Raw genomic sequence first — 11,003 nt, 5'->3', positions numbered from 1 at the left:
GATTCTGGTGAACGTGTCAAATTGAAGAAGCTCAACAACGAAACGCTCCCTATATCACCATACACACAAGTACGCCACCATACGCGCACCGAACGCCTGGGGATATCATCAGCTTGCTGAACTAGCGTGGTTTTCAACGGTTTTGTGGTTTGAAACGGTTTGTGCTGGAAGGCGAGGGAGGAACCGAAGGAAAAGAGCATCCCTCAGAAACCTTCTGATACTCCCGCAACATCCCCAAAACCACACACATACACATACAGGCGTACAACAAGCGTAGACGTAGAATGCTGAGCGTCCCGAGGTGTACACTTGTGCCAGAATCAGTTGTCCCCGTTTTTTTCCCCGGATCGCGTCCTAGGAATTGTAGTCTGTTTCTTCATTTTCCTTTGTTGCGTTGTCCCTGTTTTACCGCCCCGACTCCAAAGGCATTGCGGGGGTACGTGTTCCGCATTACTGGACGCCCCGCCAGAAACCCTTGGAAGGAAGTGAAATCGTCCTCGATCCCACACGCCCGGGCATTTGGTCTGCTCGTCTTCTCAGAGGGCAATCTTTCGTGATTTCGTGCGACTAAAGCTTTATCCAGTTTAGCACGCAATCTATTGTAAGCTGAGGGTTTGTTGCTTCTTCTTCTTTTTGCTGTCCCTTATCTTGTTGTTGCTTCGAGGTGCGGGTTTATGGGTTCATGCAAGGATATAAGATAAGGGTGTGTGTACCTGTTGGGTTCCGTGGTCCCCAGGACACACAGACACAAAAACGGGAAGCGGGACGATTTCCAACAGGCTGCTCGTTACGCACTAATAACGAAGCCCCAAAATCAACAGTCACAGGCACTGTCGGTTGCCCCGGTACCCACACCAGAGACATCTCGCTCCTTCCCAGCGGGCCCAGAGGGACTTGCTGGTGATGCTGCTGGGTGGGAGAGCTTTTCTAGGGCATCCTTCCCCTGTGTCCTGTGCCATTACAGGCATGAAAACGATGTTGATTTCGAACTAGATTCTGCTGCTACTGTTTTTGATAGGAGGAATGGGGTTTGTCGACTCGTCTCTACGTGTGTGTGTGTTGGTGTGTACTTTTGCTGTTAGCTGATCCTCTTCGTGTCCATTTATATGCACACAAACATCCATCGCACAAGAACACAGCACACATCCACGGCACGATTTCCGGGGAGAGAGTGGGAAAAATCCCAGAACCTCACGGTGGTGTGGAAAATCTTGCCCATTTTTCACACTACACGGAAGGCCACACAAACCGTACTGCTGTCGATAGTTGTTTGCACCAAGCAAAAGCCATTCTGCAATGTCCAAGTCCTCCGAATGTGTGTTTGTGTATCGGTGGATGTGCTTCGTAGATCTCCCACTGGATGAACTGGGCTCTAAATGTGTCCCTGCTGCGTTGGCAATTACACATGGTGGTCCACATCTCCACACTATAGTGCCCGTCCCGTCGTCTTGCCCAGAATCACACGTGTCCATTCCATAATGTTGTTTTTTTTGTTTTGCACCCACTTCTAAGTCCCATGCCTAGAATGCTCCTCTCCCACACGTCGTGCCGTGTTTCATCACCTTCAATTCATTGCTTACACATTGATAAATTATGCGCGCTTTTACGCGACAGCTCCCAGCAGCAACAGCAACCAGTTTCCTTTCATCGTAAATTGAATTCGCAAACGCAACCAAACACAACCCATCACAATCATTAATGTAAATGAAGTTTGCGAAAGGCATTGTTAGCACCGGTTAGGGGAGAGGGAGAACCGCGCGCTCGCTTCGACGACGACCGAAGTGTGAAGAGCAGTGTTGAAAGTGTCCCCGGTCTGGGTGTCCCGGCTAGGAAGGGACGGAATCGATTTGTATTTCGCTGTGCAAACAAAACGCACACCGCAAGCACACCGCACATACAGTACAGATGTGGGCAACAGTTCTGGCGGAGATTTGGGACGGAAGGTTTGTACGAAATGTTTCAATAGAACGTTGATGTCTTCTACGCTGTTATAAATAGAAACATACATTATTGATAGGATCGCTAAGATTCAACATTATTTGCTATTTGGTAGTATTGACGTTGGGTGCAATTACTGTATGATAAGATGTTTGTAGTTACAGTGGCCACACTCTTCTCTGGAGGCGTGATCTCAGACCAATGGATATCAATCCATTGAGTAACTCTAGAAACTTTACAGTGTTGTAGATTAGTAAAAATCTGAATCATGTTAATAATATAATATCCAACAATCAGTCTTCGTGTATTTAACTCCTCATGTAATAACAAATATCCCAGTGAGGAGACTTGAATCCTGCATCTATCCTGAAGATTATGTAATGGGACTTACGCACCTACAATTGGCACACAATAATTCTTTCAAACCATTACAGTCCTCAAAGCCTTTTATTCTGAAGTTATAAACTTAGTCTGGTTGCTCCAAACCCTAAAAGCTGAGTGCTCTAGATTTCATTGCGAGAGGGAAACACAGAAAGAGAGAGGAACAATGTATTAGTAACAGGAGTTCCGTTATCTTCACACAGTCCTATCTTCCAAAAACGATATTAGAAAAAAAAATTGCGGAGATGTTGTGTTTAGAAGATTTCCGCGGAGTTTACTAACTGCCGAGATGCAAAAGATCGCTCCAGGACGCTCCAACTTTTAGATCATCTGCTCTCAACACGTCCCCTATCAAAACGAGTCGTGAATCATCAGAGTTGAGGATACAAATAATCTGAGCTCTTCGGGTCATCTGAAGGATGAATTACAGACTTGAATCAACCTCAGAATCGCGATAAAAACCAAAACAAAACGAATACTGGGTTATGCTATGATGATCCTGAACCAATTCCCTGTTGCTTGGGAGCACCTTACAATTCACCTCAGATCGGTGACCTACAATGATGGACAGACGATAACCAATGATCAAGCGACCTAGAAAACTATTGGATAATAAAAACATGCCGAAAGCCAGTGCGTCACTTGACACATTCATCCATGCTGGAACAACGCAGTTGCCATTACAGTTGCACTAACATTCACACACAAAAACCCTATCAACCGTCTCATCATCGCACCGTAATTCAAAAGCCGTGGTGAATTAAAAACAATAACAGCCTCTGGTACATTTCCCACGCATCAATGCGTTTTTTCCCGCGTTGGGACGCGTTCTATTCACTAATGTAGTATGAGCCTGTGTCCCAAAACGTTGCTAAAAGCACATTTTAGAGCCCACTGGTGAGCGAGAAGCTTTCAGTGAAGTGAAGCAGAGAGGCTGAAAATCTGAATAAATAAAAGGTCCTGCTTGTCAAACGGTGGGCACGGATGCTTGTCGGATGCACAAGAAAAGCGGCTCCCGGCACATCGCCACTGGGCCAGCGTTACGCTGAATGCTGCCCTCCTCTGGGCATGTATGTTTTTGTGCTGTGAAGCGAGCCGAGCCTGTGCTCGGCGTAAGACAAACCCAGTGCGCCTAAAGGTGGGCGAGGATGTGGTCGGAGGACTAAAGAACGTAAGTGCACACCCTTGATGAAGCTGATGAGACTGATCAACATACATTTCGTGTCATGTTGCCTGTCAGAATAAATGAATAATTTATGGTGATTTTTTCTCTCTTTTTTCTCTCCACTTTCGCTCACCCCGCCAGCCTCCAATTGTGAGTAAGAGGGGCAAGGTGGCCCACATCTCCACACCATAGTGCCCGTCCTGTCGTTCATCGTTAGCTTCCTGAGCAAAGAGGGATGGTTTTCAACCTGTGTCGACCTGCCGGGGTAAAAATGAACTGATCGCGTCGAAATAGGGCACAGGAGAGAGATAGAAAGATAGTGAGGGAGGTTGAACGAGCCTGCAAGTAAGTGAGACCAAATGGACGCATTATGATCTGAGTTTTACCATCCGTCAGCCGTCAGCGGTGTGTGAGTGTGTCAAGTATAGCATGGGGCCGTATACTACACCGTCAAAGGAAGGGTACATACTCTCCACGGTCTACTGCAAACTCCCGTCCCGCAAAACGGTGTTGATTATTTCGGTCCTATCCCTTTGCCATCTTCGGACGAATACTGTACGGGCCGCGCCACACCGGTGTGATAAAGCACTCACCGTGCTCACAGTCAACAACTTAGGGACTCCCGGGGCTTGCCCACCTCTACGGGGAGGAGACGATGCTTCTGGGTCATGACTTTGGAGATATCGCCGAGCTCTGCTGGATCATGTGACACCGGGCCCGGGAGGTTGGAAGTGAACCTTTCTTTTTTTGCAAGAAGGGGCAAAAGTCGTCAAACCCCGTACCGGCGTGTACTACTGCTGCCACGTGTTTGGTGATCCGATTTTGTCGGGGTATTTTGTCGGTAGGCCAAACCGGTCGGAGAGGATTATAGATGGGAGCACACGCAATCGTTCGTTATGCAACAGTTGATAAGGAACGCTATTCAACGCAAGAAGGTTTATTTTCTTCTTGGTAATGCTTTCTCTTTGCCGATGTAGCTATGAGAGGAGTAACTTTTGTTATTTATCTTTTTAAAGAAGATACACAAAGAATTGAGTACTGTTTTGTGGTATTAAATAAAGATTTCAATAGCTTAAATATTGTGTATTGTGTATTGAGAGATAAACATAAAAGATGGCTCCTCAAATATCTAACGCAGTACCTCAACTCTACCAACTACAACAATATGAGCAAACTTAAGATACTACAATAAATGTAGAACGAAACTCATTATAACAAAAAACTATAATATTCTTAATATTTATATTCAAAAAAAAAAACTTTCGGTTTAAGTAAAGAGTTTCAACGACCCAAAAAATCATCAATGTTCCATACCCTGAGAAGATTATTTGAATCATTAAGTACCAAGATACTCAAATCATCAAACTCCATCAAGCCCCGGAAAATTGTGAAGACGTGCATTCTATCAAATGATAAAGATATTGAAAATTTAATGTATCTAATAAGGTAGGAATTCTGATCCAAGTCGTTGAGACTTCGAATATAGGATTTTAGACTGCGATATTCTAGGAGCACTTCAGCATTCATGTTCACCGATGTTAGGCAGTGTTTTTAAGCCTAAATCTTAGTGAGGCTTCTCTGATATTTGTTATTGATTTCTTGTTATCTCTTAACACACTATCTACTAACAATTAATATTATCTTTCTATCTCATCGGACGTTTGAACAATCACTTCTATTGCATCGAAACATGATTGTTCAGTATAATATGGAAATTCCAATGAAATTGAGTCTAGAATTTACTCATCTCTGAGTTTGTGTTAATTCTTGGAGTCTATTTGGCTTCTCTGATGCAGCTCTAACGGAATGTTGCTTCCAATGGTCTTGATTCTAGAAAGAGCTTAAGCTCTTAAGATTTGTTGTAAATCGGAAGCAATCAAGCGGTATTTGCTTGATCCGCTGGCCATTATGCCTGTGCACAAAGTGTAACAGATTATTATTATTTCCCTTTTTTTAAAGCACAACCAACAAAGAAAACCACAACGACGGCACCAACGATAAGTGTTTGTGCATAAAATCCTTACGCTTGCCGTTTATTTTACATGCAATTTTATTACTCCAAAAGCTATCCAACTCCTTTATGGCATAAAACAGAAAATGAAAAGTGAACATGTGGGTGTGATGAAATTCGCTATGAATAAATTTGCAATCAAGAATCAGCAACAGCAAAACAAACATAAGCGTACCGCGTCTTAAGCAGCTTTCAGGGCCAACTCATCTCACAAAGCTGTCGATAACAGCGTGCAAAAGGGGTTTTTTATGTATGTGCTTTTTTGGTAGAGATATGCCCATAACCTCGTTCATTCGCCATTCACCGTATGGTGAGCGTTTTCTGAACCGTTGATTTTCACCACCGTGGCCCGTAGCGCATTGATGAATGGTACCGGCTGTTATTGCGATTCTTTCACATGCCGTCACGAAACGGTCCGGCATAAAATCACCTGCAAATAGCGATGGAGAAAGTATCGCTCTGAATAGAACGAAAATAAAAACATGACTCTCCACCCAATAAAACCGAAAACAACCAAACGGCCATGTTTATTATTTTGTCTTGCCTTCATCGATAAGCTCGTACGCTCCGGGGGTCGTTATTAACTCCACTGCTAAATTATTCCTACCGGATCGTTTATCAGCACGACGGTAAGTCCTCGTTATCGTACCAGATCGGACGGTCGTAAAAGGTCGTGCAGTCCGACACCGGTTGCAATCTGGACTCGCCTGCTTCTCTCTTTCTTCTTTCCTCCAATCTGTCCCCGCATTAGGATAGGCACGTGTACTGTAAGGATGTCCTTTTCGGGTGTTTGCCACTGTGTGCGACTCCATAACGAACGCCATAACGATAATTTTACTAAAGCTAGTCTTAAATTTCCTTCGCTCTCTCTGCCTCGATACTGTCTTTGCCATCCAGGAAGGGATGGGATGTACGAACCAGTATGTTAAAATGTTTCAATGCGACTAAAAAGACAGCTACTGAAGCACGATGAACGACAAGACGGAAACGCGCTGCGCTGCTTAAGCGCTGAACAAGAACGATGCCAACAAAAAGCGCTCGTAACGATCGTTTGGAGAGCCCGAGCGGCCGTTTGTAAATGACTCTCTTACGTGAGGGAAGGCCTGAGTTTTCTGCACTTCGAGAAAGACGACGGCAGAAACCGAAAGGGGAGTGGGGATGTGCAAATAATAAAAGTACGAAATATTTCAACACACACAAAACTCCGCACCTGTTCACCTGCCTTCGGTGTGTACCGGGGGAGCAAAAAAAATGGGAACTTTTTTTTTTGAAGTTCACCTGCGCCATGGTAACACATTTCCCATCCAGCCTGCTTTGGTATGCGTCCACGGGAAGAAGGCAGAAGCAAAAAAGTGGCACACCACGGAAGAAGATCATCAATTTATTTTCCATCAGCGCTTTCACGACCATCAATTGGGCGCGAATCTGGGAGTATGGAAAGGCGGGGTGCTGTGTCGGAGAATGCGATAGAAACGGGTACCGTGAATCAATTCCTGCCTTTTATAAGCCTTCCGAGCAGGAACCGTTCGACGACGACGACGACGACGACGAGGACGATGGCAACGACGACATCGATAGCGCTGTTGAAAACAGTGCCGGCGCTGTCTCACAAGTCATTCATATTTTATTTTTGCACGACACTGCAGCTTCCTTGCAAGATTTCTCAAACCGTGCACAAGGCGCTGGCACAGTGCAGGACAGACGTTTTGCAACGTTGTTGAATGTTTTGGGGCTCTATATTAAATATTGTGTTGTACATTGTGTATAGCACTTTTTATGTTAGCTGCTTCAAAATATGAATTCCTTACCTTGTTGCATACCTTTAGGCGCATGTTTTAAATTCCAATAGGTTTGAAATTTATGCCGAGCTCAAGTTCCTCAGGCGAATTCCCAAACTTTAATTAGTTCAATAGAGTTAGCAATTGCAAACATTGTATTGATTGTTGATGAATCTTTTCGCACCGTTAGCTAAACCGCTTCATGCAATCATTCGTATTACAAAAATCTATATCTGAACGACGCCTAAAGGTATGTAATTCTTTGAAAATATCTGCTTTTAGGCTTTCAGCATTAGGGGCGGTCCCGTGGTATAGTCGTCAACTCGAACGTCGCAATAACATGCCCGTCATGGGTTCAAGCCAAGAATGGACCGTCCCCCCGTAGCAAGGATTAACTATTCGGCTACGTGGTAATGAATAAAGTCTCGAAAACCTGGTGTAGGCCGGCATGTCCACGTAGGACGTTACGCTAAATAGAAGAAGAAGAAGCTTTCAGCATTTGAATCTCTATTTCTCAATCATCACTGTTGAAAACAATATCAAACAATTGTAATTGGGTCACGTGTAGTTAGCAAAATATGTGAAAATAATAATATAATCCATTCATAACCTTAACTTCAATTTAAGCAGATTTAACCCTCTGTTTCAGTTTACTTACAACTTAAGAGATTAGTGTGAAATTTTGTACATTTTCTTGTTTCGAATAGCTCTAAATGAACCTATAATCTAAAATTCCGTGTATAAATAATCTTTTTTTTTTCGGTATGCCGTAAATTTTCCATTTGAACAAACTCGGCACCTTCTTCTGCATATGTTCCCGCCATGACTGTACGCGCCCGCACGCGTACGATTTCGTTTGCACCGTCAGCAGTCCTCCGTTTTCCCCCTGGTCCAGCTACCAGGCGTCGCAGGGAAAACATGCCCGAACCAGCGCGGCCCGTGAAACGTGAGTCTACGAGCGACGAACGGCTAGAAAGCGCAAAATCGTCGTCACCGCGCTGCACCATCCCCGGGGCGCTACAGTACCGTCCGGGAGTAGGCTATACGCAGAAGAAATGGGTGTGAAACCTGTCACTGACAGCTATTTATTATAATTGTGCAAATAAATTAAATTCAATTGGGAAGCAGCGAGCGGCCGTTACTGGCACCCGGGGAGGCTGGGCCGTCGCAAAACTACCCGCGCTTCGGTTGTCGCTTTGACCTCGGGGCGGGTTGTGCCGGACGTGTTTTGCGACGATATCAACTTCAACTTCCAGTGGCAGGACTGGAACAAACACCGGGGAACTATGACTGCAAGTATAGAATTGTAGCAGCGACGATGGCCAAATGCTCTCTCTCTCTCTCCGTTCCGATCGAATCGGCAAACGGTGAAACCCTATTAATCACTGTCGCTCGAAATGATTATACATGTTTCCAGATCAGTGTTCCGCTAAACGACCTAAGCGTGGACCTCCCACCTCGGCACCCTCGAAGGAGGACGGGTTATGGTGGAGCATTCCGCCTCAAGTGCTCTGCTCGCCAAACAACGTACGGACGCTGTCAAACGCTCAAACATTCCTCTCGCGCTCTCTCTCTTTTTCTCTCTACTTTCCAGTGATTTGTCCTTTCCACCTTTCCATCAAAACCCGGTACAACCCGGAAGCCTGAAGGTCCGAGATTTGCTTTCGATCTAACCTTCCCATTACCCAGGATTTCAGCTGGAACGGGAATGTCCAGGGGAAAGAGAGATGTACACACAATTTTACCTCCGCAGGAGCCAAAGCCTCTCTAAACCATACTAACAACAACAACAACACACAATTTTACGTGGTTGACAAAACGACCCCCTTACGGCTCTCCCAGCCTTATCGGATGTAACAGATACGAGCGTGTGTTCGGTGTACGTTCCAGCCGCCACTCCCGGAAGCGCGACATCGCGACAACACCGGCACCGACAGGGATCAGTACAGATTTTAATTAAGTTCCACTTGTAAGGACGCAACTACGGTGATGGGAGGGTGCATGGAGTGTTTTTTTATTCCACTCTACCATTTCCACGGAAGGAAGTTTTTTGTTGTTGCTGCTGTATATCGCTCTCTTTCTCTCTCTCTCTCTGTGCGTGTGACTGGGAGAGTGCCGGATGTTACTTTCCCTTCATCCGGTGTGACACTGTGAAGTGAACCCGATGCTTGTCGAAAATAATTAAAATCGATCATCTAAACATGCCACGTGTCAATGCGGGAAGAAGCACTGAAAAAGTTCACCATTTCGCCCCAGCATTGGAAAAAAGGGAAATGCTAGAGCACGCAAGGATACAACAACACAACCGAGAGCACATACCAAAAAAACATGCCAACAATACTTGAATCGGACTCGATGATCGCTATCCGAAGTGGAGCTTGTGTGCAAATCACACAAGCATTCGTCGCCGTGCCCGCAATCACGGGCAAAGCGTGGCCAGAAGTATCCCATTTTTCTGGACCCGTGCTCTATAAAGTGCTCTCCAGTGCTGGAACAAATAGCACCGATACCAATTCAAAATCCGGAAAAACACCGGGATGGCAAAACCGGTTACAGAATATAGCCGTGTCCGCGTGTCCTACCGATTGGTGTTGTCGCTGGAGTGGGGTTTTGGTATTTTTCTCTTTTTTGCATTCCTTGTATAACACACACACAAACACACATGGGGGAAAAGCGAGCGCCCACTCGCTCACCCTTTCCGAGGTGCAGGAATTTCGATTACAAGTTTTGGTTGCGTTTGTTTGGACTCAATTTAAATTTGATAGGAAAAGATGTATGCTACCGAATGGGTGAAATTTTACACCGCAAGCGATTGTTTGTTATGCTGTTTTGGTGGTGTGGCGGTGGGCCATTCGAAACAACAACAAAAAACCGCTCGAATTCGATTCCGCATCGACGCAGGCAATCCCCATCAAACAAACAAACAAAAAAAAAACCCTCGCGAACTGAAATTGGAGTTTACTTTATCGAATGTTTACCCTTTGCAAATTAGTTTGTTTGGAAGGGGGGCTGTATTTTTTTCTTGCTTGCTCCATTCTCCAGCACTTTCTAGCGGGTGTGGAAAAGTCATCAAACATTTATTGTGTTGGTAAATTTTTTTTAAAGCATGTTTGTTTATATCAGGAACGTATTTAAGGCACGATTTTTCAATCAAATCTGCGCGTACAAAGATTTAGAGGTCCCAGCTCGCCGCTCCAGGAGCAGATAAATTACTGCCCCCCCGGTAGCACATCGCTTGCGATGCAGGAAAACGGCGTGCAATGGAAGTACCACACAGGCTGACCTCGCTGCCCACATGTCCCACTGCTAATGGTCAACGTGGGACAGGCGAGTCGATGCATATGCCTAAGCCGGAACGATGGCTCGATGCTTACGGCCGTAAATGGCTGTCACGGGTCCCGCCGGTATGCGCCCGTAAGCTTTAAGCGTTGATCAAACATCACCACACCGTACATAACCACAGACGGCAGCTCCCAGCAGACCGGCTCCTACCCGGGATCCCGCGGACGTCAAACGGCGGGACATTAAGGGCCTTCTTCGCAGCGCACCGGGACGGTGCCCGTTTGCCATTTGCCCGGTTTTGGTTTGAGTTTTGAATGGTGTTGGTGTGAAAGTGTGTGTGTGTGTGTGTGGGTGTGTGTGTGGTTGGATGCATCATCCTTTCCGGCACAGGACGATGGGGATCAGCATCACAGCAGCAGCAGCAACAACAACAGCGAGTTCTGGGAAA

Source organism: Anopheles merus, chromosome 3R (assembly GCF_017562075.2).
Source record: "Anopheles merus strain MAF chromosome 3R, AmerM5.1, whole genome shotgun sequence".
Taxonomy (NCBI): domain Eukaryota; kingdom Metazoa; phylum Arthropoda; class Insecta; order Diptera; family Culicidae; genus Anopheles; species Anopheles merus.
This window is presented reverse-complemented; position numbering follows the sequence as displayed.